This window comes from Ornithorhynchus anatinus, chromosome 16, assembly GCF_004115215.2.
Source record: "Ornithorhynchus anatinus isolate Pmale09 chromosome 16, mOrnAna1.pri.v4, whole genome shotgun sequence".
NCBI lineage: Eukaryota > Metazoa > Chordata > Mammalia > Monotremata > Ornithorhynchidae > Ornithorhynchus > Ornithorhynchus anatinus.
Genome location: NC_041743.1, coordinates 40,272,362 through 40,287,186, shown reverse-complemented (window position 1 = coordinate 40,287,186; position 14,825 = coordinate 40,272,362). Strand labels below are relative to the sequence as shown.

Genomic DNA, 14,825 nt, shown 5'->3' with positions numbered 1-14,825 from the left:
AATCCCATCTTAGCCACTTGTCTGCTGCATGACCTTGGGCAAGTCACTTAACTTTTCTCTTCCTCGGTTCCCTCATCTGTAAAATGGGGATTAAGACTTTGAGCCACATGGGGGACATGGACTGTGTCTAAACTGATTAGTTTGTAACTTACCCCAGTGCTTAGAACTGTTTCTGGCACATAACAAGAGTTTCACAAATACCATAAAAAAAAAGATCTTCCTTATCCACTGTTTACCGACGTTATGGAAAATTTACAGTAGCACATGTGAATTAACACCTCCGGGCAACCACACCCACACAGAGAAGCAGCCTCATCCTCTGGTCTCCTGGTATTGCCCAGAGTTTGATGTCTCCTCTAGAGTGTAAGCGTGATGTGGCCAGGGAGCTGGGATGAGAACCTATAATCTATTTTAATGTATATCTCCCCTCCAAGACTAAATTCCTTAAGGGAAGGGATGTTTCTACCACGTCTCTTGTTTGTACTCTCCCAAGCACTTAGTACTGCGCCCTGTCCACAGTAGGCACTTAATAAATACAACTTATTGATCCATTAGGGTCAAACCTGCGCTTACTCAAACAAATCACCTGGAGAGGTGACTTCTGCCTGAATGCACTGGGATGACAGAAGGTTGCTCCTATAAGGAGGCAGGGGAAGGGAAAAAGTGACCTATCAAGGTCAAGGAGGGTGGCCTAGTGGAAAGAACCTGGGCTTGGGAGTCAGAGTCAGTCAGTCCGTCAATTGCATTTATTGAGCGCTTACTGCGTGCAGAGCACTCTACCAAGCGTTTGGGAACAATAAATAGGCACGTTCCCTGCCCACATTGAGTTTACAGTCTAGAGGGAGAAGACCTGAGTCCAATCCCAGCTCCACCACTAACCTTCTGGGTAACCTTGGGTAAGTCATTTCACTTTTCTATGCCTCAGTTCCCTCATCAATGAAATGGTGATTCCAACCTATTCACCCTCCTATTTAAGACTGTGAGCTCAATGGAGGTTCTGATTATCTTAAATTTACTTCAGGACTCAGTACAGTGGTTGGCACCCAGTAAGCGCTTAACAAATGTGTCTTGTCTTATGCCTTCAAGTCACCTCCGTCCCATAGCAATGCCATGGACACATCTCTTCCAGAAGGCCCCACCTCCATCTGCAATCCTTCTGGTAGTGTATCCATAGAGTTTTCTTGGTAAAAAATATGGGAGCTGTTTACCACTGCCTCCTTCAACACAGTAAACGAGTCTCTACCCTCGACCTTCTCCCATGACCCTGCTGCCCAGCACAGGGGAGTTTTGACTTGTAGCAGATTGTCTTCCACTCACTAGCCACTGCCCAAGCTAAGAATGGAACGGGTATGCCTCTGCTTGACTCTCCCTCCTATAGTTGTGACTGGTAGAATACTGGAAACTCTCCAGGTGTGACCCTGAGAGGGAATTAAAGTCATTTACCAGAAGTCTAAGGGAGGAGGACTTTGAGAGGCTCCCATGGCAGACCAAGGTGAAGACATCTAAAGAATCAACTCTCCTGTTTGGAGCCTGCGTCATCCCCAACTCCATGGAATCATTAGGACCTCTAGGTTCAAGTCATGTTATGGCTATTCTGAGGGTTTGAGAGCCTATTGAACAACTCAGATTTCACTCCCTCCATCTATGTCATCAGCCCTCAATTGAATTAGGGCACAGTAATCAATCTCCTTCCATCCATTACCTCATATTAGCCTGATTATTTGTAGTAATTCCTTCTCCCGGCTGCTCTCAAATTCGAAGTGCTGACTGCACGATCTGAAATGACATCTGTATGTCTCAAGTGAGGTTGAAAAAAAAGAGAATTTAACCCTTCTGGAACTGGTTCATCCAGTGCAGAGCGAAGCCGAGGGTTGGAATTCATTGTGGACGGTCAATCTGGGTAATGAAGAGTGGAAGACTCATTTTCTCCCAAATTAACTGGGAGATTTAGACAGAAGCGAGGAACATGTCTACCAGCTCTCTTGTATTATACTCTTCCAAGTGCTTAGTACTAAACATGGTGCTCTTCACCCAGACAGTGCTCAGTAAATACCATTAATGATGATGATGATTATGATGGTGGTGGAGTGGCTTGAACTGTATGGATGAATGCATTGCACAGCCTTGGACTGGAGTTGAATCTGAAGAATTTAATTGCCTCCATCGAATTCAGGGGAGACACTGTGGTATAATGGAGAGTGCTTGGGTCCAGAAGTCAGAAGTCTGGGTTTCTGTTCCAGATCACCACCCGTCCCACACATGAGAAAGTCCATTCTGCTAGGCACCTCCCCACTGGCAGAGAGGAGGAGAAGCTTCTCCACCCAGCTGGGGCAGGGATGTGGGCCAGGAATGTGTCTGGTACGCTCACAAGCACTAAGTACTGTGCTCTGCACACAGGAAGCACTTAATAAGTAGAGTGAAGGAATGAATGAATCTGGAATTCTTTGTGGAGGCTGAAAAAAGTCAGGCCAAGAGGGCCTTGGACACGTTCGTGGGCAAGATTGTTGAAGGAAAGTTAGGGATCAGTCAGTCAATCAGTCATTTGTATTTTTTGATCACTTACTGTGTGCAATGCAGTGTACTAGGCATACAATAAAACAATCCAAAATAAGGGATTTAGCCAGAGGGGGAATTTAGCAGTATTGGATTTAGCAGTATCCTCCAAGCATCCTGTAGCTCCTATTGGAGATGGAATCCTGGGAACACCCTTGCTAAAGTGACTGTGCTTTTTAGTGGACTCGGCACTGGAGAAGAAAGCAGAGGGATGGAATGGAATAGTAGGATGTGTTTGGTTTGGTGGTGCAAGACCAGCATAACTTGGATTGTAAGAAGAAACTGCTGGCATGGAATATTAGAATATTCTGGGTTTGCCGGCACGTGATCGGTGTGACTTGGACTGGAGAAAGAGTAGGTGGCAGGTATTAAAAAATTCCTGGTGTTCCGGCACAAAAGCAGGGGACCTTGGATTGGGAGAAGACAGTACCGTCATGGAATATTAGAGGGTTCTTAGTTTGGCTATGCATGATCAGCATGACCAACAAGCTCATAAAAGTCACCACTGTGGCAGGCCAGAACGGGAGGACTGAATCCAGAGGCAGTGAGGATATAAACTGGGCTGGCTATTATTCGTTAATGGTCGTGCAAAGAAGGTGTCCCTGCCCCGTTCCTCCAGAGGTCCTCCCAACACGTACAAGCTCCGTCGGCATCTGGGGCAGTCGATCAATCAATCAATCAATCATCAATCAATGATTACTATGTGCAGAGTACTGTACCAGGTGCCTGGGAGAATCCAATAAGACAGAGTTGACAGACAGTTCTCTGCGCATAGTTTTATGGTTTAGCTTACAATCCAGTGGGGGAGACAGACATTATAATGAATTATAAGTGCTTTAAGGGCGGGAAACATGTCTACTAATTCTGTTGTGCTGTACTCTTCCAAGTGCACATAGTAAGCATTCAATCAATTCCATTGATTGATATGTACAAAAGTGCTGTGGGACAGAAATGCTGTGGGCACAGTGCTCTGCACACTGCAAGAGCTCAATAAATACCATTGACTGATGAAAATTCTGTCATCAGTCTGACAGGTGTCTAATTTTCCCTCCCCTAAAGCTCATCTGTAATCGGTAATCTCCGTGGGTTCCTGCCAAACTAGCTAGGGGATTTTAGTGTCTGTTTTCTCCGCAGGATTGTAAGCTCCTTGAGGCCCAGGGGCCGTGTCCACTAATTGTCCTCATCCAGGCACTCCACGTGGGGCCCTACACGTGGTAGGTGCTCACTAAATACTGTGGACTGATTGATTAAAGATTACTCCCCCCCTCCTCTTGCCGTCGGACTCCTGATCGCTTGCCCTCCGACGGAAGATCCTACGTCCCCGTTCAACCCCACCACACCAGGCCTGTTCCGCAAGGCGGGGGATATCCTCCGTCAACCCCTCCCACCCCCAGAGAGGAAGCCTGGGCTGTAGCCAGGCCCGACCGGGTTAATAATAATAATAAGCATTTCCACCTCCATCAGTGGAATGTAGCGTCTCTATGAATAACCATTAGATTTTGGAATTTTTTTCCCCCCTTGACTGATGACGGCTAAATTACTGCTAAATATAGTCTTTGAATTTGCATTAATCCCCAGACTGCCACAACCACATTTGGGCTTTTATTGACAGCCGCGAACGTAAGCCCGCCACCTGCCTTTGGCATGCTCAGAAAGCGGGGGATGGAGGAGTCAGGTGAAGTCTGCCTGTCGATGGCTTCTAATGGCCTCTCTCACTTGTCTTTCTTCATTCCCTTCCCTGAGGTCCATTCGAACACCCCCACCGCTGTCTCCCCTCCCCTCCCACCTTAGGAAAAAATCTTCAGCTGTCGCTCCGGTGTGCTTAAAAGCTATTCCTAAGCTTGCTGTGGGCAGGAACGTGTTTACCATCTCTGTTATATTGGACTCTCCCACGGGATTACATTAGAGAAGCAGCACGGCTCAGTGGAAAGAGCTCGGGCTTGGAAGTCAGATGACACGGGTTCTAATTCCAGCTCTGCCGCTTGTCTGCTGTGTGACCTTGGGTAAGTCACTTAACTTCTCTGTGCTTCTGTTACCTCATCCGTAAAATGGAGGTTAAGACTGTGAGCCCCACGTGGGACAACCCAATTTCCTTGTGTCTATGCCAGCGCGTAGAACAGTGCTCGGCACATAGTAAGGGCTTAACAAATACCATCATTATTATTATTATTATAATTATAGTGGTTTGCACCCACTATATAAGCGCTCAATAAATATAATGGACTGATTACTGTCAGGCCAGGGGACAAGAACAGGCTTTCAATCAATCAGTGGTATTTATTTAGCGCTGAACGTGTGCAGAGCATTACACTAAGCACTTGGGAGGGTACATAGTAACAGAGTTGTTAGATACATTCCCTGCCAGCAACGAGTTTACAGTCGAAGCTCATTTTCACCCAGTAGGTCCTGAAAAGAAAGCAGGCCAGAAAGCACTCTCACCCTGTTTTTTTCCGCTGATGATTAAGGCACCCCGTCTTAGATTATTGAGATTAAGCCTCTCCATCTGGGGTCCTGAAGATGAAGGCACATCAGCTTGGGTCCTGAAGATAAAGGCACCCTATTCTGATCCTCAAGATCAAAGCACCCCATCTTGGGTCCCAGAGATTAAGGCACCCCTTCTTGGGCAAAACAGCAGTCTGCTTTTCTCTCTTCAGAAGGCCACTCTGAAGATTGGCCACTAGTGCCTCTCAACATCAGAGTGGGAGATGGCAAGAGGCTGAGCATCCCACGCTAGGCCCGAGGAGCCCTTTCTTCTGGTCACCGCGGAGTGGCCCAGGAAAGTTTCCGGGCCTCCCTGGGACTTTTCCAGGGATGGATGGGGTCTTCAGCAGGTCTCCTTTATAAGGCCTCTCTGTGTTTTCCTAAGCACGTCGGGAGGGTGAGTTATTCCGAGCGCGAAGATGAAATGTGCCGGCTCTCCGGCTGACGGAATGTGGCAGAGCCATTTTGCATGTCAGCACAGGGAAGAAGGGGAAAGCAGACGCATTAACTCCTTGCAGTAGGACAGTCTGATGATGGCTCCCCTCTGGGAGCTATGCACCCGTGAAAATCGATTTGACTCCGGCGGTAGCTGTAATAACTTTCCACTCTCTCATCTATCCTCTCGACAACTCAGGGAGATGAGAGAAGCAGGCGGCATTCTCCCCATTTTTCAGATGGGGAAACGGAGGCCAGGGAAGCGAAGCGGCCTGTTCCGGGTCACCCAGCAAGGCCGTGAGGAGAGCCTGCTTGGGACTCCCTGCCCAGGACTCTCACCGCATGACCTCTCTCACCTGACAAACAAGCTCCCGGGCCTGCGAGATCCCCTCCCTTTTGGGAAACCCCCTAAAGCTCCTCTCCCTGCATGTTCCTCCTTCCACAGTCTCCCCTTTCTTCCAAGCTCCCCTAACTCCAAACTCCTTTCCCTCCAAGTTCTCCCTCCTTCCAAGCTCCTCTCTCTCCAATCTCCCTTTCCTTTCAAGCTTTCCTCCCTCTAAGCTCCCCCTCGGGTCTCCGTGTCCTCCCCCCACCCCTCTTCTGCACCCTCTTTCTCTCACCCATCATTCTAGAAGTGGGAGTCCTTCTGGAGCATTTCCGAGCCCTCTCAGTTGGAGCTAGAAAGACACCCTCCGTCCTTGCCCTCTGGGGGCTTCCTTCCTGAGGTGGAGAGACGGCATAGCCATACAATATATCTTCATTACCCTATTTATTTTGTTAATGAGATGTACATCACCCTGATTCTATTTATTTGCTATTGTTTTAATGAGATGTTCTTCCCCTTGATTCTATTTATTGCCACTGTTCTCGTCTGTCTGTCTCCCCCGATTAGACTGTAAGCCCGTCAAAGAGCAGGGACTGTCTCTATCTGTTACCGATTTGTACATTCCAAGCACTCAGTACAGTGCTCTGCACATAGTAAGCGCTCAATAAATACCATTGAATGAATGAATACAATGTCCGGCCGTCACTTTCCGCCTCGACCAAATGAAACGGCTCCCCTGTAATGACTTTGTCAGCGGATTAGACTGAGGCCCGCTGGAGGTTCCTGGAGTCGGGGTAGTTCCAATACCATGGGGCCGAGGAAGCCTCCAGCCTTTTGTGGTTTAAGAGCATTACCTTACATAATGACATTTATTCCTATCCAAACCTATTGTTTAATCCATTTCACCATTCCCTAGCATGCCCAGCTTCCTCCTTTTCTTTTTCTCCCCTCTCTGCGCCACACTTAGTTAAAATGAATAGACTCAGTTGATAGGAATTCATAACCCACCTCAACTCTTTTGGCTCTCCAGAAGAGCGGAGTAAATCAGACTTTCTAATCCTCCTCTCGTTTAGAGATTGGTGAACCGAGATATACCTGCCAGTGTGCTGCCCCGTAGTTGATGCAGCCTGTCACAGAGCAGTCTGGGAGCCAACGCTTTCTGGGTAAGCCACATCTCCCCGCTCTAGGTGGGTTCCGTGCTGGTCAAGTCCCCCTGGATGAGGGAGACTGTTGGGGGAGACCGGGTTAGGGATCATGCGCAGGCTGTGGGACAATAAATCTTGGAAAATGGAAGATTTGCTACTGCTCCACTGCCCTCCATCCCACTCCTTTCTGTTTGCTCTGCCCCAGGGCTGCTGGAAAACTGCGGGTCCCAACACCATTGTGTTCTCCTCTGCACTTCCAATCGATCTATCAACTGTTTTTACTGAGCAGAGATGGGAGAGTACAGTACAACAAAATTAGCAGACACGTTCCCTGCCCACCCTGAGCTTACAGGCTAGAAGGGGAGATGGACATTAATATGAATAAATAAGTCATTTATAATATATAATTTAAAGATATGTTCATAGGTGCTGTGAGGGTGGGGGTAGGGCGAATAGCAAATGTCCAGAGGGGACAGATTCAAGTGCGTCCACGACGCAGAAGAGAGAGCGAGCCGGAGAAAAGAGGACTTAATTGGGGAAGGCCTCTTGGAGGAGATGTGACCATAATAATGCTTTGAAGGTGAACCCTCCTTCATTCTAATTTCCCCTGCCAAGGCCATCCACCAGAAGGGCCTGCTGGGGGGAATAGAGATTTGGTTTGGGGCTGTCTCCTGGCAACATCTACCCCTGGAAGCTCCAATCCCATAGGGACCGTGGGGGGCCAGGGCAGCAGTAGAGGGGTATTGGAAGTGAAGGGAGCAATAGGGAGGTGAGAGCGATAGGTATGATGGAGGTGATGAGGGTGATGGTGGAGATGGGAGTTATGAGGGTGATGGTGGTTAGGAGGGACCAATCAATCATATTTATGGAACACCTACTGTGTGCAGAGCACTGTACTGAGCGCTTGAGAGGGTACAATACCACAGAGGTGGCACACTTGTTCCCTGCCCATAAGGAGTTTACAGTCTAGATGGGGAGACAAACATTAAAATAAATTACAGCTATAAACAAAAGTGCCCTGGTGTGGATAGCAAGTGCTTAAAGGATATAATAATGATAATTGTGGTATTTGTTAAGTGCTTAGTATGCGCCAAACACTGCACTAAGCACTGGGGTAGATACAAGATTTCATTCCATTGTATTTATTGAGTGCTTACTGTGTGCAGAGCACTGTACTAAGCGCTTGATAATCAGGTTGGACACAGTCCTTGTAGGGCTCACAGTCCTAATCCCCATTTTATGAATGAGGGAACTGAGGCACAGAGAAGTGAAGTAACTTGACCAAGGTCACACAGCAGACAAGTGGGGGAGTTGGGATTAGAACCCAGGTCCTTCTGACTTCCAGGCCCGTGCTCTAGCCACTAGCCCACGCTGCTATAGATCCAATTGTGCAGGTATCCAAAAGGGAAAAGGAGCAGAGGAAAAGAGGGCTTAATCGGGGAAGGCCTCTTGGCGGAGATGTGATTTTATTAAGGTGGGGAGCATGGTGGTTTATTATAAAAAAAGGGGGAGGGAGTTCTAGGCAAGAGGGATGGGAGGGACAGTGGGCCAGCCCAGCCTCGCTCATCCTAGCTTCTGGCAAGACCCAAGGGAGTCCAACCAGGGCTGAATTCTCCCCTTGGAACTACCTGAACAGCTTCAGTCCGGAATGCCGTGGCCCAACCTAGCTGGGAACGATGGGTAAAGACTCCCGGTGAGAATTCTAGGCACTCTTCTGATCCTATTCAAATGATTCCTCGCAGTTCACCCGTAGACAGCAGCGGGAGGGATGCCAGCGGGGAGATACACACGCTGCCATTACACACGGGCTGACCTCAGGTTTTACACCTCCCTTGAGACCTCTTCCTTCAAAGGTTACCTTGATGCTTTCCCTGATCATTTTCAAGACTTTTCATCGCATACAAAAGGGTTTGGGAGCCCCGATTCCCTTCTTGTGCTTTTCAAAGACAATCTCTCCACCTCCACTTGTTCAGCTTGTGCTGATGAACTGGGGGGAGAAGCGGGCGGATGCCTGGCTCAGATACAGGGATCAATCGATCAGTCAATCTAACAATCGTATTTATTGAGCACTTACCATGTGCAGGGCACTGTTCTAAACACTTGGGAGAGTACAAGAGAACTGACACATTCCTTGCCCATGATGAGCTTATTGTTTTAGAGGGAAGGTAAGAAAAATGGACCCGAAAGGTCCTCATCTGGGTGTTTCATGGTCCTCAACAGGGGAGTCATTCTTCAGCAGCCCTGCCATCGGTCCCCCCAAAATCCCCCACTGGGGATGTCACCCTCCTTAACAACCCATCGATTAAAGCGGTTCCATCCCTGGCTTGGCAGAGAGGATTTAATCAGCGTAACCCCTGCAAAAGAACACCAGAGGTACTGCAGACTGCTTGAAGTCTATAAATCTCCCAAGAGCTTAGCACAGTGCACTGCACACAGTCTCACATCCATTTGGAGGTCCTGCGAGGTATCAAAATAGTACCTTAGTCAGAGAGACTTCATCCATGAAGGTGAATGTAGTCGAAAGAACTGATATGTGACTGAAATCCCTTCCACAATTTGGGGATGTAAAGGTAGTCCCTTACTGAGCTCTAACAGCAAGGCCTATTCGGAAAGAGAACGGAACCGAGATTCAGGAGACTCAGATCCTAATCCTAGCTTTATAACTTGTCTGCTGGGTGACCTGGGCAAGTCTCTAAACTTCCCTGTGCTCCGGTTTTCTCATCTGCAAAATGGAGATAAAATATCTGTTCGGGGGTCTTTCCTGGGAGGGTTTTTATAGTACTCTTTAATTGTATTCGTTAAATGTGCCAGGCACCTACTAAGCGCTTGTGTAGGTAAAAGCTAATCAGGTTGGACCCACTCCCTGTCCCACATGGGGCTCACAGTTTTAATCCCCATTTTACAGATGAGGTAACTGAGGCCCAGAGAATTTAAGTGATGTGCCCAAGGTCACACAACAGATAAGTGGTGGGGCTGGGATTAGAACCCAGATCCTCTGATTCCTAGGCCTGTGCTCTGTCCACTAAGCCACACTGTTCCCGTGTTGTTCCTTTTCTTCCTTCTCCTTAGACTACGAGCCTCATGTTTACGGGGAATTCTTCTGAGTGCGGGGAAGACAGGCCTTGTCCCTACTGTAGTCTCCAAGGTGCTTAATATAGAGCCTAGATTCAGTCAGCATTCAGTAAATGACGCAAAGATACAGCCCTTTCCCATTTAGATCTTTTCGTAATTACCATCTATGCTGTCTCCCATAGTGTTCCACTTTTCTGCCTACGTGGTCATTCCTCTAAGGTTTAAAGCCTGGCAACACAACATCCCATTGGTTTCTTTCCCTCTACCGAGTCTCCACAGAAGTCTATTATATAAAGAGTCTCATCAGCCGCCAAGAATTCTAATTTGCCTATTTCATATTTTAGGGCTTCTGGCATTAATGGAGGAGCATTTGTGTATTTTGCCTTTGTGCTTTGTGCTGATATCTCAGCTGCCGGTAGCCCTTTTTGTAGGGCAGTCCAATTTGCTCTCTTCGTTTACGGTAAAAACCCATCGGAGTCTCTCGCTTTCCCCTCTTCCAGACACAACCCCTCTCACCTCCCAATGCTCGGTCCATCTGGAGCTTGTGTTTCACCTCTTTCACTCGGATTCCCAGTTTTAACTTTCGTGGCTCAATTGATCAGTGGTATGGACTGATCATTTACTATGTGCGGAGAACAGTCCTAAGTGTTTGGTTTTTTTCTGGAGGGGGGTATTAATTAATCAATTCATTCATTCCTTCAATTGCATTTACTGAGCACCTACTGTGTGCAGAGCACCGTACTAATTGCTTAGGAGAGTGCAACAGAACAATAAATAAACACATTCCCTGCCCTCAAGGAGCTTACAGTCTAGAGGCGGAGACAGACATGAATATAAACAAATAAATTTAAGTGCTTACTATATGCAGAGCACTGTTCTAAGCACTGGGGTGGATACAGGGTAATCAAACTGTTCCACATGAGAGTCACTATCTTTATCCCCATTTTACAGATGAGGTAACTAAGGCACAGAGAAGTTAAGTGACTTGCCCACAGTCACACAGCTGACAAGTGGCAGATCCAGGATTCAAACCAATGACATCCAACCCCCAAGCCCACACTCTTTCCACTGAGCCGCGCTGCTTCAGATATGTACTTAGTGCTGCGGGGCTGAGAGGTGGGGATGAATAAAGGGAGCAAGTCAGGGCAACGCAGAAGGAAGTGGGAGATAACGAGGGCTTAGTCAGGAAATGTGCCTTCTATTAGGCTTTGAAGTGGGGGATAGTAATTGTCGGATTTATTGAGTGCTTACTTTGTGCACAGCACTGTACTAAAGAATATAATACAACACAGTTGGTAAACACGCTCTCTGCCTACAAGAAGATTATAGTCTAGAGGGAAACACAGATATGAAAATAAATTATGGCTATGTACGTAACTTCTGTGGGGTTGAGGGTGGGGTGAATAGCAAGTGCTTAAAGAGAAAAGATCCCAGTGCATAGGTGATGCAGTAGGGAGGGAATAGGGAAATGAGGGCTTAAGCAGGGAAGGCCCCTTGGAAGAGAAGTGATTTTATGAGGGTTTTGATGGTGAGGGGAGTTGCGATCTGTTGCCTATGAAGGGGGAGGGAGTTTCAGGCCAGAGGGAGGATGTGAGGAAGTGGTCGGCAGTGAGATAGAAGAGCCTGATGTACAAAAAGTAAGTTGGAGTTAGAAGAGCCAAGTGCGTAGACTGGGTTGTAGTAGGAAATCAGAGGGGTAAGAGAGGTTAAGGCAAGCCAATTGAGTACTTCAATCAATCAATCAATCAATCATATCTATTGAGCACTTACTATGTGCAGAGCACTGTACTATGCACTTGGGAGAGCACAGCATAACAATATACCAGATACATACCCTGCCCACAACGAGCTTACAGTTTAGTCAATGTAATTAGAATTAATTCAATATTATTGATTGAATTTTCATCCGTAGAGTTGGCAGGCTGGGGCCATTTTGGATCAGATAGAATCTTCCTGGGCCCAAGGTCTTCGTGTCCCTCTGCACGATGGTCTCGTCCACGCTGTCCATGGAGAGTACAATATAACAGAGTCGGTTTCCACCCTCCCTGTCCACAAGGACCTTACAGTCTACAGGGAACCTCCCAACTTATTTCTTCTCTGGATGAGGGCCTTCATCTCTGTAAACTTCGGGCAACGTGAGAAGCAGTGTGACCTAGTGGAAAGAGCACGGGTCTGGGAATGAGAGGACCTGGGTTCTAATCCCAGCTCCGCCATTTGCCTATTGCATGACCTTGGGCAAGTCACTTCACTTCTCTGTGCCTCAGTTCCCTCATCTGTAAAATAGGGATTAAGACTGTGAGCCCTGTGCGATTACCTTGTATCTACCCCAGTGCTTATGGCAGAAGATAGGACGTTCTGGAGAAAATATGTCCATAAAATCACTTTGAAGTGGAAACAACTTGATGGCATTTGAGATGAAATACATCCCAGTGCTTAGAACAGTACCTGGCACACAGTAAGCGCTTAACAAAAACTATTAAAAAAAATTCACCTGCTCCACTGGGGCAGGGATTTTTTTTTTCTCCCACCCTCCCCTGGCTTCCAAAATTGGCTCAAGTGGAAATGACGCACCTTCACGAACCGGAGACTCTGATATCAGGAGCGGGGAAAACTGCGGTGATGTGTCTGCTTCTGAGAGATTCCTACCTGTCGGGGTGAAGCCCTTCACAGCTGAAATATTTACCTTTCATTTTCAAAGCCTGCAGTCTCCAGGTCTCTGGGGCTGGGTTTGAAAGCCGTCTTGGCCCCAAGTGGGCCGGGGCGAGCTGATGAAGCTCTAATTTCTGGGCCCTTTTCTGATTCTCTTTTCATAAGACCGTCGTTTACCATAAGACAAAGAAGAAAGGGATGGAAAATGATGTGATCTATGGGCGGAACTCGGGAATCTCTCTGTTAAATCCGGACGTTTCAGATTGGTTTCGGTGGCTTTGTAGGTTCTAAGTCAAGGTTCTTTAAACTGAATGAGGTAATGCTCCTCAGATACATAAAGCATCCTTGAATAACGAGGGCACTTTACAAGCTTGGGTTAAGGGTGGGTGCTCTCATCCCCTGAGGAGATAGATTGCTCCTTGGGCTCTGGACCGGAAGCATGGGTCTGGAATTTAAAATAGTGTCTGACAGACCGGGGGCTTCCATCCAGTTGAGCAAAGGAACTCAGGATGAGGAGTCTGGCAATTGTTCTAAAACCAACAGGTACTCTCGTCTCTCTCTCTATTGACCGTTAGACCTTGTGCTCAAGCCTTTTGCTCAAGTTGCTCTAGGAAGCAGATTCAACTAGCAGTTAAGACCCTGGGCCTGGGAATCAGAAAACCGGGGTTCCAATTCTGACTCTGACACTTGCCTGCTATTTCACCTTAAGCAAGTCACTTCACTTCTCTGTGTCTCAGTTTCCTCCATTGTTAAATGGGGATGAAATACCTGTTCTCCATCCTATTTAAACTGTGAGTCTCGTGCAGGACCGGAACTACGTCTGACTTGATTAACTGGTATCTACCCCAGTGCCCAGAACAGTGCTTGCCACATAGTAAGTGCTAAACAAAAATCATTTTAAAAAAAGAGGCCTCCTTCCTGTCCTTCACATCTGGCAGGCTCTGCTCTCCCCATCTTCAAAGCCCTTCTGAAATCACATTTCCTTCTGGAAGCCTTCCCTGATTAAACTGGACTGTAGAGTGTAGATCCTCTAGATGAAAATTTTGTTGTGGGAAGGAACGTGTCTACCAACTCTGTTATACCGTACTCTCCCAAGAGCTTAGTACAGCGATCTACATATAGCAAGTGTTCAATAATATGAGTGATGGATTGCTCTTTCACCTCTCCGTCCTATTTCCTCCCCTAAAAACAATTATAGGTAAGGGAAGCAACCGGAATTACAATGGAGCTGTGAGAATATGGAGGAAGCTGAATCTCAAAGTGCTTGAGGGCGAAAGTTCAGGTGTGTAGATGACAATTGTTTTTAGGGTCTACCACCCCTGTTACACTACTAGCTCCTTGAAGGCAGGATTAAAGTCTGCTTACTCTGTTGTTCTCTCTCAAGTGTAAGTGTAAGTATAACAGTGCTCTACCCAGAGTAAACATTCAATAAATACCATCGATTGATGGGTTGCTCCTGGGGACCGTAGGTTCGGAGGGGTTTCCTTGTCCACGGTGTTAAGTTTGGAGGGGTTTCCTTGCCCACGGTGCCCCTTCCTAGACTGGTAATGAGGGTGGCGGAGGGAGATTCGCACGAAATGGAATTGCGCCAAGCTCCTTCCCATGCTCCAACCACCACCCAAATCAACCCCATTCCTCACGTGCTCTCTCCTCTTTCGATCTTGCTTCCGCCCTCCACGCGCAATCGTTGGTGTTTATGGAGTGCTTACTCCATGCAGAGTACTGTACTGAATGCTTGGGAAAGTGCAATCTCCTTCCTTTTCTTTCCCGTCGCTTCCTCTCTGCCCTTCCCCCAGCCACCCCCGGCCCGCTCTCCGGATTTCCTTGCTTTGGAGGGAGTGTAATTATTTACCGCTCACGCAGCACCCTGCCCCCACATGGGACTGTGCCACGCTGCAGTGACACCTAAGAGCACGCAGATTGTCATAGCAATGGCCTGCCATGCCTGACAGCGTCTGCGATAAATCACCCGAAATCTCCAGCAGATTGCTTCCTTTCAGAGGCGGCTTTGCAGCAAAAGCAACCCAACACCTCCAAATAATAACATTACCCGGGGAACAGGTTCCCCCCCCGCCCCCGCTCAGACCCTTCCCGGATGATCTGAGCCTTGGACAAGAGGGTGACTCAAGAAAACAAATGTCATGCAGGTTGTAATGGGGAATAAA

The 14,825-nt window shown here is 47.6% G+C and overlaps 1 non-coding gene across 1 annotated transcript; it reads right to left on the bottom strand.

The window, feature by feature from the left end:
- Positions 1 to 1,290: 1,290 nt before the first annotated feature.
- LOC114817612 lies at positions 1,291 to 1,428 on the bottom strand. The gene has a single exon (XR_003765473.1). It is a non-coding gene; the product is annotated as a small nucleolar RNA SNORA7 (small nucleolar RNA).
- Positions 1,429 to 14,825: the final 13,397 nt, after the last annotated feature.